At 41.6% G+C, this 18,008-nt stretch overlaps 1 protein-coding gene and 1 long non-coding RNA gene across 9 annotated transcripts in view; one reads left to right on the top strand and one right to left on the bottom strand.

Annotated features, from left to right (window-relative positions):
* The window catches only part of B3GALT1 (beta-1,3-galactosyltransferase 1), a 403,400-nt gene that overhangs the window by 138,555 nt on the left and 246,837 nt on the right, over positions 1-18,008 (top strand). The window contains exon 2 of one of the 8 annotated variants that reach the window (XM_059727315.1): positions 16,225-16,329. The exons of the other annotated variants lie outside the window; for them this stretch is intronic. The gene's annotated coding sequence lies outside the window, so the exon portion shown is untranslated. The remainder of the gene's footprint in view (positions 1-16,224; positions 16,330-18,008) is intronic. 8 annotated transcript variants of the gene reach the window in all.
* LOC132250401 (uncharacterized) overlaps positions 1-18,008 on the bottom strand; it is a 175,023-nt gene that overhangs the window by 1,742 nt on the left and 155,273 nt on the right. The gene's annotated exons all lie outside the window — the stretch shown is intronic.

Genomic DNA, 18,008 nt, shown 5'->3' with positions numbered 1-18,008 from the left:
GAACAGAGAAGGTTAAAATTGGACATTGTTAGAAGTTATTAAACTAAAAATAGGCAAAAGCACAGGAGACAAAAGAAATATGAATCACCAAGTCATGCACTTATTAAAATAAGGAATTGCATGACCTTACCACAGCTATTCTCAGTTATCCTCCTGTTTCTCCATCCTGTTGTTTGCTAAACATATTTATCCTGTCTAGACTTAAATTTTGCTGCAAGCTCTTTGGACATTACATGTGTGTTTAGTTCAGTGGCTCTCAGCCTTTTTGAACTTGAAATACCCCTCACTAGACTCTACATATACCTCAGTAAATTTTGTGAATTGAGTGGTACTCAGGTTCCAAAAACTAATTTGTATATTGCTGTGCTCACTTCTTTGCAGAATGCTAGCCAGTGAGGGTGGGGGATTATGCAGGCAGGGACAATCCTGAGCTTGCATTTAGCTACTTATCTCCTCACAATTTTTGTCACCCTTCAAAGGATCTTGTGGCACCCCAGGGTGCTACAACCCTTGTTGAGAATCAGTGATTTAGTGCTTTGCGTAATAGGGGATCTGATCCAAATTGTAATTCCCAGAGGTTCAAACACTGTAAATACCACCATCTGCAATAAAATACATAGCTGTAAGTTGTTCATTTTTCTCCAGTGATGCTCCCTTGCTGTCTCTTTGTATTATCAAACTGACTACCATATTTACTTGAATTGAAGACAACCCCCCCACCCCCTTGTTCAACACAGGGATAAAAAAGGCCATCGTCTTAGATTTGAGTGGGGGGGGGGTGCAGCAGGGACTGTGGCTTTGGCTCTGGCTCTGACCCTGACCCTGTGGTTGGAGCCACAGCCACAGCCTCCCTGCCATCCATCTCCCCACTCTACCTCTGGCTCTCCCCCCACCCCCCCATCACAGCCACCATTTACCTTCATGTAGCAACTTTGGCTCTGGCTGGGTCCCAGTCCAGCCCAGGGCCCAGAGTATAGAGCCGCGCTTCTCAAAGTGGTGGTCCGCAGACCGGTGCCAGTCCGCGAGCCACCGGTTGCCGGTCCGCAGCGAGTTGCCAGGAAAGAAAGAAATATATTTTCAGAAGCATAACATTGATATGTCATAGTGCCACAGTTCGTACGTTCCAGCACTCCAGGTGACATCATGTCGTGCGAGGTGAGGAAAGAGAGAGAAACAGCCAGTCACGCATTTGTGTAGTGCTGTTACACACAGTTGCTGAACCGGGCACCGGTCCCTGGCCCACTGGAAAAAAAATTGCCAGTCCACCACATCAGATAGTTTGAGAAGCGCTGGTATAGAGCACGTGCAACTCTGGTCCCCGCCCAGCCACACAGTGTCAGCAGCAGCTCTGGCACCAGCACTGGGGCCAGGACTGAAGCTGCCACCACCACAACCACTGCTGCATGATCAGAAAAGGACTAGAAGCAGCATGTGGCCCATACTCTGGGCCCTGGGTTAGACTGGGACCCCAGCCAGAGCTGAAGCTGCGACAGGAAGGTAAGCAGTTGTGAGGGAGTTAGGTGGCGGGGGGGGGCAGCTGGCAGAGGTGATGACATGGGGGGTAGGCAGCAGGGGGGGACAGGCAGGGGGCAGGTGGCTGGTACCAGGGGGTACACATGCAAGAGGAAAACAGGTGCCAGGGCATGCAGGCACTGAAGGGAGCAGCATGTGTCAGGGGATGTAGGTATCAGAAGGCAGGTGGCAGAGGAGGCAGGTGCCAGGGGATAAAGGCACCATGGGGGCCAGGCACAGGGTGTACAGGCATCAGGGGTGAGGCAGGCAGCAGGAGGGGCAAGTGGTGGGGGTGGGAACTGGTAGCAAGGGGCAGAAATCAGGTCACTTGACTCCCTTGCTGCTTGCAACACCCCCCTCCGGCTTCCTGTTGCCTGCTCCCTGTTTCTGCTTGCCCTGCTGCAGTAGTGGTGGGGGGAAAGGATTTAAGACAATCTTCCAAAATTAGATTGTATACATGGAATATTATAACAAATTTCTAAATTTCCTATGGCTAGAATATTATCATTCTAGACATGGAATGAGGACATGGGGGGGATCATCTTAAATTTGAAGTTGTTATAGAAGTGGTGTAACTATTCCCAAGTATCTTTGCAGAAATTCTCTTTTAAAAAATATACCAGGAAATTTTCTTCTTCTGATACTAAAAAGGATCCTTTGCTATATTTACTCTATTATTAAATATCTTAAAATGAGTTTTGGGGGGCTTTTTCCACCCCCCAACAAAATCACTATCTTTGTAAAATAGTGAATTATAGCTGTCGGAATTAAGATAGTAAAAAATATGATTTTTCTAGATTATATTTAATACTATAAAAATACAAGTGTAGTAAGGTAAAGGATTTACCACATCATTGAAGGAGGTCATTTTGGTCTATTCAAGCAACTGAAATGAACACCTCACAATTCGTTCGGTAATAACAGTCTTTTGATGACTTTCCCACTTGCTGTTTCTTACTTGTATAATATATGATATACATTCTATATTCATGTAGCTCTTTGCTAGTGAAAAACAAAAGATATTTCACTATGGAAATATTATTTTCTATTTGGAAATGCCTGGTAGCTTTAAATCTATTCAATGCAGTACACAGTTGATTTACATGACTGTTCTCTCAATGAATCATGTGAAATACACTGTGTGGGGAAAAACTATTTTCCAAGTTTCTATATACATTTTAAGATATCTGTTTCTGTAGTGATAACTTGAAACCCTTAAAAGTTGCCACAGCAAATGCTTCATTTTTATTTTTAAAGAGAGAGGATATTTAAACAAAATGTTCCAAGGTAGACCTTTCTGAAACAGTGCTTTGGGAAACGCTGAAGACACAATACAGAATGGAAGCCTGTATCCCCTAGAGCTAGATTATTTGAAAAAAAGGGGGCACATACTTTAAAATGTATCTAATTAATGTATTCCACTTGAGGAGATGTTGTTCACTTCACCTCTCCCTCCAGAGCTAAGTCATTTAAGTAGTTATACTAGAGCCACTCCACAATCACATAATGGCATTATATTAGGCAGTTGGCTGCAATTGTGTGAATGCAGATTAGTCCGAGGTATCACAAATATTCCACTATTTCTATTTTCTCCTATCACCAGGTTAATCACAAAGATTTGCCTCTGGTGTCTAGTGGTGATGTAAACACAGCAGATCTAGAAACAAACCATGCCAGATACGGTGGTCTGCTGTCCATTAGGTAGTTTATGGGCCTCTGCTTAACAGCTGTATTCTTTTGTTGAGTGTACATTTAAAGCATGACTAGCCAAACAACAGACTTGAGAATCATTTACAGTCTATCAAAGGGTTAATAATAAATTGTGAATTTATTCTTTTTCCCTCTACTCCATGTTGTATCACTGACAACAACCAGAACGTTCCAAGATGCACTCTATTTAATATGATGCCACATATTAAATATGTGCATGTCTATATAGACACACATACATACGAATGCTCACGCAACATGTTGTACATTTTGTCTAGCCAGTTGATTCTTTCCATCACTTCATCCAGGTAAGGTTTGTTCTTTATACATACCTATTACAGACCTAAGGCTCTACTAGTTGCTCCCAAGGCACTGAAATCACTTCTTTTGGGTTTTTTTGCATGGTACTATCTTCAGAAGTCATTTCTAAAATTTTACCAGCAACCAAGGTACATAATTTACAATACATTACCCTGAAAGACCAAAATGAATACATCTTTGTTGGTCTCTCATATGCTATGGTTTCTATACACTAACCTTCCTTTTATTGGTGTAAAACAATCATTACTCACATTCACCAAAGTGCACGTGAGCTGTGATAATATTTCTCAGCATACAAGAAACCCTTCAGAGGTGCAATATTTTACCTGTTCTATGAAGTGACCTTTATGGCATAAATATATTCTAAAGCTGGATTCTGCTTTGCTTGGTGATAGCTGTGTCTGTTTGATTAAAACCAAATTAATTAAAAATGTGAACACAACTCACTTGCCTGGTTTTATACACAGCCCCTTGGCACCTGTGCTCTAACTGAGCATGAGCAAATGTTTATTATATTTGTACAGGTAAATGCTCACCCACTTCTGAAAGGGATGGCCAGGTATACAAGTGAGCATGCAAAACTTGACCTCACAGCTAAAAATAGCTAGCCCAATATACTTTGTAGAAAAAGAAGAAACTTGAAAATAATTACATGCATGTAAGAGTAATTTGAGTGCATCAGAATATTATTTTCTATCTAAAACATCAGGATGCCTGCTAACATTGGAGAGGAGGCCTGTCAGAGTTTATTGATCATAGAATCATAGAAAAGTAGGGCTGGAAGAGACCTTAAAGGTCATCTAGTCCAACACCCAACCCAACACAGGATCTTCCCTGACTAAACTATTCCACTCAAGTGTCTAACTTGCTCTTAAGAATTTCCAAGGATGGAGTTTCCCAACCTCACTGTTCCAATGCTAAATGATCTTCATAGTGAGAAAGGTCATTCTAATATTGAATCTAAATTTTCCTGCTACAATATGAGACCATTGGTCCTGGTCTTGTCCCCATGTCTATCTCCATCTCTTTTACAACCACCTTTGGTATTTGGAGACTGTTATCAAATTCCCTCTGAGTTTTGTCTTCTCCTACTAAATAATCCTAGTTCTTTCAGCATTTACTTTGAACCATATTCCCCATAGACTAATATTTTTTGTTGCTTTCCCCTCTGTCAACTACTTTCTTGAAGTGTAAGGCCCAAAACTCATCATAGAACTCCAGGTGAGGGCTAACCAGTATCAACAGAGTGGAAAAATAAGTTCCTTTGATTTGCAAGTCATGTTCCTATTAATACAGCCTAGTATGCTAATCACCTTTTTGCAACCAGAATGCACTGTTAATTCATATTCATCTTATGATCTACTGTAACACCAGGTCTTTTTTCTGCACAGGTGTAAACAGCCAGTCATTCCCCAGTCTGTATTTGTATATGTGATTGCTACATTTTAAGTGCGTGACTTCGCACTTATCATTAATGAATTTCATTGGATTGCTTTTGGACTATTTCTCCAATTTAATAAGGTATTTCTGAATCCTATACCCAGCGTCTAAAGACAATGGAATTCCATCCAACTATGTATTATCTGCACATTTGCTCATGTGTACTCAGCCCTATGCTCCAGTCATTAATGAAGATATTAAACAGTACCAGATCCAGGACAGACTCCTAGAGAACCCTATTTGATACCTCTTCCTAATTAGACAGAGCCATTGATGACTACTTTGAGCAGGATGATCCAACCACTTACATACCCATATTACAGTACTTCTATCCAAGTTGTATTTTCTTAACTTACTAATAAGAATGTCATGGGACACAGTATCAAAAGCCTTGATAAAATCTAGCTACATCAGATCCACTACTCTACCCTCATTCCACAGAGCCCTGATCATCAAGCAAGGGCAACTGGTGCCTCCCAGCAGCTGATCGCCGATTGAGGGGAGCATCCCCCAGTGGCTGCTCGCTGACCGGCAAACTGGAAATGTCGCTGGCGCTTCTCGGGGGGGGGGGGGGGGGGGGGGGCAACAGCTGGCAAGGGCCAATTTCAGGGGAGGCATGTTTCCACCCTCCCCACCCCCCGGCCTACCTACACATCGCCTATGTCGGCAAGATTATTTAATGGGAGGTACACTTGTTTGTGAAAATGTCATGTGTATGGACTCAAGTAGTGCAAAATATTGTTTGGGTTGTAGTTTAACTTCATATATATAGTAAGAATATAATTACATGCAGTGTATTTTAAAAATAATAAAAATGTATTTGTATATAACTGTTTGAATATGAAAAAAAGCATTCAGACACAGTTCAAGTGCCTGAGAGGTTGTATAAGGAAATTAAGGAGAAGGGATCAGCAATTTTCTATACAAGAATTGATATCCTGTCTACATTCCAAATAAACTCTCTAAAAGAGAAGTGGCAAGCATCACATCTGAATTTGAAAAAAGCTAGTTGAACAAATGCTAGCATTGATTTCTTTCTTCTCCAGAACTTGACCAACTGTCCCAGACAATGCCATGCCACTTTAATAAAATGTTTAAATAGGTTCTTAACTCTAAGCAAATCTGCATTGATCACCATGCTAAAAGCATATTTTGAATATTAAGCAGGTTATGTTCCTGGCTGAAATGAGGCCCTCTTCTTTAGCATTTATAGATGCCTCCTCTCTCCCACCCTCCCCAGAAAAAAGTCAGGCCCTCCAACCCCATTGCATCTAGTTCCTGTCTATCATTATCTATATTCCTATGTATTTATCAGCAATAAAGGACTCGCACACAATCAGACTCTCTCCCTATGTTGCAGGCCCTTTTCACAAAAAGAATTACATAGACTGCCATGGTCATGTCATTCCTTAAATCAGTCAGCACCTATTGAGAAAATGGTATTTCGAGATTTCTACAAAATGAATTAAGAAATTGTGCTATTTTCTACATAATATTTTCTTGTAGTCTTTGAATGTATGTCTGCCTAGCATAGGACTATTGACTGTGGGAGAAATTATCTTAAGTTTCTGCACAAAATGACATAAGGGAGCAATATATTCAAGAGACCACATCTCTACGTGCCAATTATTTGTGAAAATGCATCTAAATTTTCCATGAGAAAGCAACATTCAATAATTTCCCTTTGAATGATTAATTAGTTTATTTTTAAAACTGAAAAACAAAATAGAATTACTGAATTTAAAGTTTCAAAGGAGACAAGAATTGCTCAGGGCCATAAATGGCTATTATTCTTCCATATTTTTCCTGTTCCCTTTGTCAGATTCTTTTCTGAATTGCAAACCTCTTAGATGTGCAGCAGAGCTGGTCCTGACAGACTGTTCTTTCTTTAGAGAAATTATTTTCAAAACCTCCACAGTGAAACATTCCAACATACCTTGAAAAGCTGAAAACCTACATTCATTTGCCTAAAATATAAGAAAGGCATAACTGATAGTTATATCTAATTTTCTTGCAGTTATAAACTGCATCTTTGTAGAAAGCTCATGGTTCAAGCTTGCAAACTCTTCTCAAGTCCCTGCACTAAGTCAGTGTGGGATGGAGTACAGTCTGACAATTCTACAACCCGTAGGATGATTTCTTATTACTTTACTCTATTGAACCTCCAAAAATAACTTCTGAACCTATAGCATACCCAAGGGTGTTCCATAGAACCGAAGTTGCTATATGGTATTATACTGCATATGTAGGTTGTACTCAGGACAGAAGAATACTGCATGCTATTTTCCTTATTTTACGGGTGTTCGTCACCAGTTAATCAAAAAGTTTCAGGAAAACACCTACAGACGGAACAGATTTTGAGTGGGAAAATGCCTGTCAGTGAAATTTAAAACTGTGGCATTCGTTGTAAATGAAAATTCTATACCAGCTAGTTCAACACAAATGGATATTAGATCTAATGGAAGACTAAGGGGTAAAAAAAAGTAACATCTTTCTGGGCCTAGCTAAGTGTACAGATCACTCAAGTGAATTCTATATGATTTGGCATATGGAAAAAATATGGAAAATAAAAAGATAAACTTTGTTTTAGTTATTCTAAATATAGAAAGATAAATAGTTTTTGTCTATTGTTAAAGACACTGTGGTTAAAATTAATGATTAACTGAATGCAGTGTAGTGAGAGCAGTATAAATTAGGTTAATCATCTTAAGCTCATGCAAGCTATGTTAGCCTCTGGTCTTTCCCCTAAGGTACAAACATGATTTGAATTTCAAAAAAGAGCTTAACAGACTATAGTTCTTCTCTCTCTGTTTAATAAGGATTTGGACTATAAAGAATTTCAGAATTTCCTTTCTAAATTTCTTTGTAATCCAGGGGAAAAGAAGTAAAACAATTTTATATAGGCAGATCTACTACCATAAATATTTGTGATCTTCTAAAGTTACTCAAGTACATGGTAAAGGCAAAAGTTATATAAATCATGAGTCATCTACCTAACTTCCTTAAGCTGAATCCTAGCCACTATATTATTTTGCCAGTGGAGATGCTTTGTGTGCAGGTTTTTTTTCTTTTCCTTTTCTTTATAACCTCTGTCCAAGGAAAGAGTATCCTGATTTATGAGGGTGATGTATTTCATTTGAGGCTGGGATGAAGTTGATTATTCAGTCAGACAGTGTATTATCATCCAAGGCTGGCTGTAGGTCAGGCAAATGAACAGAGCTATAATTATAGTAAAATGAGTGATACAATTGTATCAGGTATGTCATTCATAAAATATATATAAATAGACTCTCACTTTTTAAAGGAGATTCTTTAATCAGTCAGGAAAGTGTGCTTTAGAAATCAGATAGAAAAATATATCGAAAGAAATTATGCCAGTAAAAGGAGACACACCAGCCCTAGGTCAGATTAAAGGGCCCACTTCTGAATGCTTCATGGTTTATATCATAATAGCTCTGTGACCTACGGCACCATGGACATCTTAAAAACTCAGTTCTTGTCCATGGTCTTTAGAGGTTTTTGAAGCAACTCTGAAAGGAGCATACTTCATAGAAGAACATAGTTTCACTTCTGCCCTTTCAACTAAGAATGGTGAACAAGATGGGTTTCCCAGCTACACCTTTATCTTTCTTATTTGGGGTGGCATGTTAACATTCCCAAATAATCTACAAGCATTTGAGTTATATTAAGCCAAGATTCACTGAGGGAGGAAAATCCAAATAAAATAAGGCACTGCATTTGGCATAATTAGCCTGACCCTTCACAAAAACTTATCTGGATAAGCCAATTACAGGAAGGAAAGCAAAATGTTATACTTGTAAAGTTATCACCTGTATGCCAGCTTTCTCCACTTTGCTCGACCTTTTGCATGAGATGCATTAGAAGTCTCTTGACTGCTTGTATACAGCATGGGGGTTTAATTTAGTTTAGTTCTCCCTAAATTGAAATGGTGGGTTTTTAAAAACACCACTTCAATTTAGGAAGAATTAAACCAAACTAACCCCGCATGGCATGTACACAAGGATGGGGTCCCAAACCTTACCTGCCTCTTCAGCGGTAGGGGGGCAGGGGGGGAGGGCAAGCTGCCAGCAAGCTGAGCAGTCCCTGAGCTGCATGGGGGGCCCCAGGTGACATCTGCCCACTGGCACCCATGCTGGGCAGTCCTGTGTGGGGTGCTGCAGCCATGGAGGGAAGCACTGCTCCCCCCCCGCCGCATCCACAGACGGAAGCACCAGGCTGCTACAGCTCAGGCAGGCAGGCAGGCAGGCTCTGTGAAGAAAAAAGGTCAGGTTCACTACTTTTTTTTTCTTCAGTGGAGCCCGCCTGCATGGGATGCTGCCAGGTCCCACAGTCCCTGCGCTGCACGGTGACCACCAATAGAGGTGTGCAAAGCGGGCCCTGTTCGATTCGGATTCGGCCTGAATCAGGGACAGTGATTCAAATCATTGATTCAGATCACTGTCCCTGATTTGATTCAACCAAATCTGTTTTGAAGATACGATGCTGATTTGGAGAATCAGTGATATGGATATAGACACAGCTTTAAAAGTTTTTCTACATACCTTGTGGTAGCAGGTATGGCTCATGATTGTTGCAATGTTGGGGCGAATGGAGAGTCCCACAGGAGTGGTGGGGGGGCCCTCCACATACTCAGCAGTAAACCCAGAAGTGGACCAGAAGTACTTCTAGTCCACCTCTGGGTCTGCCACTCAGTGCGCCTCCCCCCTCCCCCCCCCACAGCTGCCCAACTTAGTGATTGGCCACAGGGGGACCCCAGGTGCCTCCCCAGACCTAGGAGGCACCCATCACCAAGCTAGGGGGGCACGAGGGGGGACCCCATTTGCTCCCCGGCAGACCCGGAAGTGGACCAGAAGTGCTTCTTTTCCACTTCCAGGTCTGCTGCCAAGCACACTGGAGAGCCCCCCCCCCCCATGCTTCTGTGGGACACTCCATGAGCCCCTGCTGCCTAGAGGTATGTAGAAAAAACATGTAAAGCTGTCTCTGTGTCTGAATCTCTGAATCTTTCCAAATGTCTCCAAATCAATCTCTGGAGGGTTCTGATTTGATTCAGAGAGATTAAAGGGTACTCTGACTCAATTCAGATTTAGAGATTGGGCCACTGAATCGGGCTGAATCTCTGCTGAATCAAATCAGGGACCAAAGCTTCACATTTTGGATTCCAGTGCCTTGTACACTGTTGCACTTTGTTAAGTAGCAAACTAAACCACCTCGGAGGTTTTTATCTTACTATGTACCAAACCCATTTATAGCAGAATATGCCGCCGAACATGCAAAAAGCAACGCCATTGAAGTAGTGCAAAAGGGCTTTTAAGCCACTTTAAAGGCCAATTTTGTGGCATGTACAAAGGCCCCTTGTCTCCAAGACAAGCTCTTATCTCCATTAGGTTTTTTAGTCACTGTGTTTCCTTTCAGGTCCCTCCTCTCCCACCTCTGTGGGTATTTCAAGGGGAGGATAACACCACCTCTCATGAAGTGTCCACAAAATATTACCTTCATTCTAAGATTATACTTGCTGCTCTGGAAGTCTGCTTGAGTGTCCATATTTATGTTCTCTGTTATTATGAAAGTGCATACAGGCAATACTTATACTTGCATCCTGTTACGTCTCAGCTCTGTGTTCATGGGGAACCCTGACACAGGACGCAGTCTGTCCGACTCACAGAGAATTCCCCCTCTCTTCCCCCCCACTGAAATGAAACTGATTAAGATGCAGTGAGAGACACACCTAAGACCCTCCAGATAAGAGTGACAAGAGTGAAACAACTGCCCTAGGTCTCATTTGCATCCGAGATGGAACCAGATGACCATTCATTTACATGAGAGATGGAGAACAGAAAGCCTGAAGCAGAGACTGCAGTGAATTCTGGGATCAGAGAAGAAGGGGAGCACTGAATGATGGCGAATCTGTGCTCCAAATGCTAATCAACCCACATTTACACACACCCAGCTCAGGATTTATCAGACCAGTTCTAATCTGGATTTACAAAGGACTTTTCCCCACCCCCAGACACACACACACCTCTAAGTTTAATAGGCATCTCGGGCCATACATTCCCAAGTCCCACTATGGGAGGCCTATTTAAACTGGATTGACTAAAACTTGGTTGCCGGGTTAGGGAATGCTGAGGCAAGAGACCGAGTCAGAGGGGGTATGGGCAACATTTAAACAATGGTAAAGGGGTTCATCACAGCATCCAGCCCGTTGGAGCCCTGACCACAGGTGTTGTCATACTTTTCCTGGAATGACTGGTGAAAGTCCTCCTGCCCAAAGGTTATGAACCCCAATAATTGCCTTAAGTCTGTTAAAAGACTATAGTAAGATCTGGAAAAGTCATGCTAAGCTGAGGCTTGTTCACAACAAATGAAAATCCAAAACCCTGATGCTGCAAGCTATCTATTGTTTCTGAAGAAACCATGAGATATCCCATCAGTATATCTGCTATCCATAGGAATTTCAAGTTGGCTCCCAAGTATCTGGTTACTCCCTAACCTTATGTTTCCTGATTATCAATCAGTTTCTTGAGATGTTCCAAACCAGATAACCCCTTGTCAAGAGAAAAGACAATGATTTACACTATTGCGAATACTTCGAAGCAGCTGAACTGAGGGTATAAAAATCTGTAAAAAGCAGCAGTGTGTGTGCTGACACCATCCCCTGTTGTTCTTGGGATGCTGGAAGAACAGATCATCTCCCTTCAAGGATTGCACTATGAACTTTACCTGTCAGCTTTACAACCCGAGTACCTTGGACTGGTGAGATCCTAGCGCTTTCTCTCTCTTTTCTCTCTAGGCATAAATTTCTGAATCTGAACTGTATTAGTTAAGCTTGGGCTAAGTTTCCCCAAATACTTAGTGAAACAAGGTAGAATTGTAATTGTTTGTGTTTGTCTTTCCTTTGCATGTCTATTACTATTACTACCATTATATATTTCATATACTTAGCAATAAATAACTTTTATAGTCAAACTGGTAGTAACTGGGTACATTTTTCCTTCTCTACTTCTCCTTCCTCACTTGCTCTGCAGCAGTGCTTCTTTTACCTAAGCTAAAGTTCCCTGCGAAGCCCAAAAATACTGTGGGGTCCACTCATCAAGAGGCCAAAGATTGGAACATGCTGAGTTTGAAACACATAAGGGGATCAGCTTGTACAGGCCGATTGACCCAGTTTGACTCAGGCGTGCCCTAATGAACTGAATGCTGGCCCATGAGAGTGTCATCTGGACACCCAACCAGATTCAGAGGGATTCTGTTCACCTGCGTGCTTGTGTCTGACTGCAGTTTATTGTTGCTCTGATGAGCTGATTCTTGGCATATGAGGGTGTCAGCCTGTCCATGCTGATCAACCCAGCCGGGTCAGGCGCATCACATTAATCTTTGTGTGTTTGTGTGTGTATGACTGATTTGGTGACTGGAGGAACCCAGCCCCATTGAAACTGAGTCCTGCAAGATAGCTCCATTGGGGGTGAAGACTTGCAGAAGGGAGATATACAGCTCCATATACAAACACAAGTAACACAAGCAGCACATTGACAGAATTACCAAGACCCTAGAAACGTATCCCTAATAAATGAGCACACCCCAAAGTAATGGGCAAATCTGGTAACAATCCTGACATAAGTGTTCCCCAGCCTTCTGTTCGTTCCAGACTATTATGAACATGCTTTTGAACGGTAAAGGCCTGGCCAAAGCTGCCAGCTTGATCCTTGACTGCCTTGGATGCTAGGCATGTTTACAGAATTTTCTTTCCATGTGTTGACAGGTAGTAGTAAAAAGTTGATGTAGCCAATAGATTTCTGGCAATGAGTAACTGGTTGGTGCTGACTAGGGCAAACCACATTCAGCCTCTGGTCAGCTAGCCATGATTAAACCTGATCCAAAAACAGAACCTCTCCCTACAATCTGGTTTTCCTTCAGCTGTTAAAAGAAAGACTCACAATAACCCTTGTCCACTTTAGGACAGGGGAGGTGAGAAAACCCCTGTGAATCATTCAGATACTTTTGGTGACATACCAGCTCCACTGAAGTTAATGGCAAAACTCACACTGACTTCAGTGGTGCCCAACTGAAAAGTGCTGTGCAGTTCCTAGAGAGATAGATGACATTCTATCTCCCCAGCTTCTGCACCTATGGAGCCCTATTATCTGTTACTGCTGTAAATCTATCTGCCATAAACATTGGGCCAGATCCTCAGGTGGTATAAATCAACATAACATAATTAAATCAACTGATTTACATCTGCTGAGAGTCTGAGGTGTGATTTACACTGCAATGGGGTTACAAAGTAGGACCATAAGTTAATATTATTCAGAGGTAAAGCAAGAATTCGGGGGGGGGGGGTGGTAAGGTACAGGGGCCAGGGAATGGGGAAGGAGGAGAGACATGGGGCCTGTCTGTATGTGCAATTAATGTGACTACAACTCACGGGGCATGCCTATATGTGCAAATAATGCGACTCCAGTTCAATTTAAACCCAATATCAATATTTACATGTGCATTTAAGTGCAGTAATTTACTGCACTGCCAGATACCAGTCGTCTCTGATGGGACTCTCTAGCAGCACAATAAACTAGTCTACTGCACCCTGATTGCCATGCACGTGTAGATGGTAATACTTTACTATGCAGCAAATTAGTCTGCTGTGCAGTAAAACATCTCTTGTAGATGTGCCCAACAAAGGAATATCAAGCATGTTTAGACTAGCAGATTTATTTTCTTTATTTTGTTTCCTGTTTGCTTATCTGCAGAATGATTCAATGAATGCAAAATTTTTTTTTTTCCTCACAATTGTGTATTACTTGTGGGAGGGAGAGGCTGAAGTTTGTGGGGAACAATAAACTATATTAAACCTGTGTGAGCTGAAGCAGCTGTCTTGGAAATTCATATCATTGAGATGAATGGTAGTTCCTTTAAGTGGGCAATTATTTGGGCTGGAGGGCCACTTAATGAGTTTTGGTGAGCTGTTGAGGGTCACATACACACACATATAAAGCTGGGGGGCGCGGAACAGGGGGGTGAAGCCTGGCCAGGGACCTTTGCATCGTCTTGTCCTGCCATCAGGGCTCCTGGTGTGCACTCCGTACTCCTCCCCCTCCACCACAACTCCCAGGAGCCTTGATGGCAGGGCAAGACAGGACAGCAAAGAGGCCCACAGCTAGGATCTAGCCCCCATGGGCAGAGGCTGGATAAGCCATGCTCAGGCCATGGAAGCAGCCCTGCCTGCCCAGTACCATGCGGCAGCTGGAGCCAGAGCCTGAGTGTGGCATTGGGCAGGTGGAGCTGCTTCTGCCTGGCATCCCCCACAGCTCACACAAAGGCTGGAGCCAGAGCTGAGGCAGGGGCCTGAGTGCAGCTTGCCCAGGGCCTGCCATGTGGTGCCATCACCTGCGGGCTGGATAAAATCAATTGTAGGCCAGATCCAGCCTGCAGGCTGTATTTTGCTCACCCCTGAGTTAGGACTTTATATTCATCATTTTTCCCTCTCTCAACCCAAACCACTTTTAAATATCTAATTATTTTGCTGCATTGCTAAGTCAGAAAACAGTATTCCTCATTTGGAAATAAAAGAGAGCCCATGTATCCAGAGAAAATTGATTGTTTTAGCAACTCTTAAGTCAGAGATGACTGTTTTTTCTTAATTTCTAGGACCTTTAAAAATCATTATTACATTTTTGTGAATTCAGTGCTAATGAAAGCTTCTGGATTCACATCCATGAGGATAAAAGTTTTCTTTGCAAACGGATTGTTTTGTAACAGTTCACCTCAAAACATTAAAAAGAATCAACAAAATGTTCTATAGAAAATCTGGTTTCCTTTGAACTAAAACATTGCCTACTCTGTGTCTAAAAAAGATCCTTAAGAAATCATGGCAAAATTAAGCTGTCAGAAGCTATGGTTTCAACCAGAACATAAACATAACCCAGAAAGTTTAGTTTAAATGGACACCTCTCTTCCACCTTCTACCCCTCTCCCCCCTATACGCATCACCAGGAATCTTGGTTTTCTCCAATTAAAAAAACCCAAAATTTTTGGTTTAAAAAAAACTAACCCCAAATCCACATTTTTCCATGATTACAATGAAACACCACTACGTATATAACTATATCTTATTGGCGTTTCATTTTAATCATGGAAAAATGTGGATTTGGGGTTGATTTTTTTAAATCGAAAATTGGGGATTTTTTTTAAATCAGAGAAAACCAGGAACCTTGCTCATCTCACATGAGAGTTCTTTAAATATTCAGTCAATTAATTTGTGTGTTCTCAGTATGAGCCTTGTGACCTCCATGGGGGTTGTGAAAAAGAAATTGTAAATATTTCTCACAAAATCTTCTCACTTTGCTGTTTAAGCGAGGGATGTCACTTAGATCATAGATACTTAGTAGAGAGTCCCTGGAATTCTTACTTTGGAATTACTGAGAACTAGTCTAATTCAGGCTTCTCCACTGGGTTTAGAGCAGGCTTCGACTCTGTTTCAAACTGCTGTCATAATTTTAAATCCAGTCTCAAAATTCTCTCTTTCTACTTTCAGGGTACTGTTTCTAGTAAGCCAGGGTATCTTCTTTTTCTTTCCATGGAAGCTCACACTTCGATTTGACTCAAAATCACCAGTTGTTCCTTTTTTATTGATTATTGTTAAGTTCTTGTTAATTTTACACCAGTAGGCTGAATGAAAGGACTCTTTCCTTGACACACACTGTTAACAGGTGTTAGAAGCTAGTAAGTATAGTTACTGAAGCTCTGGTCACTCATTATGGCAGATGAAGCGGGTTAATTCCTCCCAAAATACTGCATTTTATTGTATACCACATGCCCCCAAACTTTGTTTCAGGAAGGCACAATGAAGACTGAATACTCCTGGCCATGTACAAGGTGGGTAGAGTCTACCTACTGTCACTTACCCTCTTCTTGCAGCTCCAAAGCTAAAGGTTCAATACTGTCACAGCTGTGGCCAAACTGTCAGCAGTTTTTGGCTGTGCATGCGCTTGACTACTCAGCCAAAAGCTACTGCCAATTTAGCTGTGGCTGAAATCAGGTTAAATTTTTAGCTCTGGAGCTTCAAGGGTGATGACACTGAAAGTAGATGTCACCTCTCCTGCATGCAGCCACAAAGGATACACAGCCCTTGGCAGCCATTCCAGCATTCCCTTGCCTTCATTTTACCATAAAATTCAGCTTCCTCAGGTAAAACACATACACAGATTTTGGATGGTTCATTTTTAGGTGCAAGGTCCATGTGGCATGCAAGTAAATGTGATATCAGGGTGATGGGAGCGGCTTCCTGGAAACGCTTCTAGGAGAAAAGAAGTTCTAGGTGAAGACTCAAAGGTAGGCGAAGAAGCTTCTTATAATTTTATGTTGCATTGGTAGATTAGAGTTACTGACAAAGTCAAGCCCAGAAACAGGCAAATTCTGACACTAACTCAGGGTGCATATACTTTGTTAAGCACTGGTTAGAGTCATATTTACCAAAGACTATCCAAATAATTTTTACAGCCATTAAGGAAGCCCCTGATTACTGAAGTATATAGGAACTGGATAGTTTAACACTATAGTGTAAATGAATGGAAGGTCATTCTAACTCATGAATACATTATCTAATTGTTATGGATAGAAGATACAGGATGGAGCACAAGAACTGATGTAAAATGAAATGCCCAAAATAAAAATACTGCTACTGATTTTTAAAGCTCCTAAAGGGGCTCAGAGCTGTGATAGCAAACCACTTGAATGTCATTAAGATAGGATAAATGTACTTATTCAGGTGACCAATTACTTGTTTTAATTAGTTAGTTTTGACAAGGTGAGACATTTGGACACTGCTTATCTGGAGAGCTTTTGGGAGCTTGCTCATTCCTTCACTCCTTTTACATTCTTTTAAGTTAAATTGCTTTTAAATTACATTTTGCTACATTTGCCAGAAATATGGTAAAATTAGAACTGGCTGGATAATAGAGATTATTTTCCTGAAAAGACTTCAAAGTCTTTGTTTTTCATTAAATGATGCTTTTGTCAGTAATATTCTGACGTGCTCAAACAAAACCTATGTAAAATTTTACCTGTGTAAAATTTACCTTAGTCTTTGTAATGGAATGGAATGGAGACTTAATAGAAATTTCAATCCCTTTTCCTATTTGTGGGGTCTGAGGGGGATCTGGAAAGGGGTCGGCTGGGTTGTGGCCACAAACCCAGAATGTACAGATGGGTACTTTCGACCGCTGGAGTAGAATTAGGCACAAACGCGTACTGGTTCAAACAAAGATGGCTTTACTTACACTGTCGAGATGTACAGCGTAGGAAGAAAGTTAACTTCAAACTTCAATTACTTCAGTTTAACCGAGGAGCTCTGATACAACGAGATATCTTTCTAACGGGTCTGAACACGAGCATGTAGGACACGAGGGTACGTCAGGACGGTCGGTGACGGGGAGTCATCGTCGGTTGATCAGTCCGCCACGTTCACTCCGAGATGGACGCGGAGTTTTCCAACTTGGGTGGAAACTGCTCCAACCTTTTATATGGCTAGCGAGCCAATTGGTAGTCGCCACATAGGAATACTTTAGAACCAGCCAATAGTAATGGGTGAATTTGCATATGAGTGGCGGGAACCTTTCCACGCCAGGGTTCTCCACCGTGCCTAGAAATTCCCTCGTACAAAATCTCACCGTGCCTTGTGCTAGAAAGTTCCACTGTGCCGAGGCACTCAACTACTAAGCTCTGACACTATTGAACTTAAAAGTTTTGTTTTAGAAGTACTTTTTTTTATCAGAAATGAAGCATTGATGTTTTTACTTTAATAACATGCTTCAGGAGTTGTGATCTGATGAGTCGGCACACATGCTTTTGACCCACTGTAGCTCTGGAATTGACAACAACTACCATACCAATATTTAGCATTGGTAAATACTAAATTATTCTGCAATGATGCCAGACTAATGCTAATGATTTTCAGTTTTAATAATTATCCCTGTATTTTCTGTTGTTGTTGTCTGGTTCCCTAGGTTATC

Source organism: Alligator mississippiensis, chromosome 4 (assembly GCF_030867095.1).
Source record: "Alligator mississippiensis isolate rAllMis1 chromosome 4, rAllMis1, whole genome shotgun sequence".
NCBI classification, from domain to species: domain Eukaryota; kingdom Metazoa; phylum Chordata; order Crocodylia; family Alligatoridae; genus Alligator; species Alligator mississippiensis.
The sequence above is the reverse complement of the archived record's forward strand: the minus strand, read 5'-3'. Positions and strand labels throughout refer to the sequence as shown.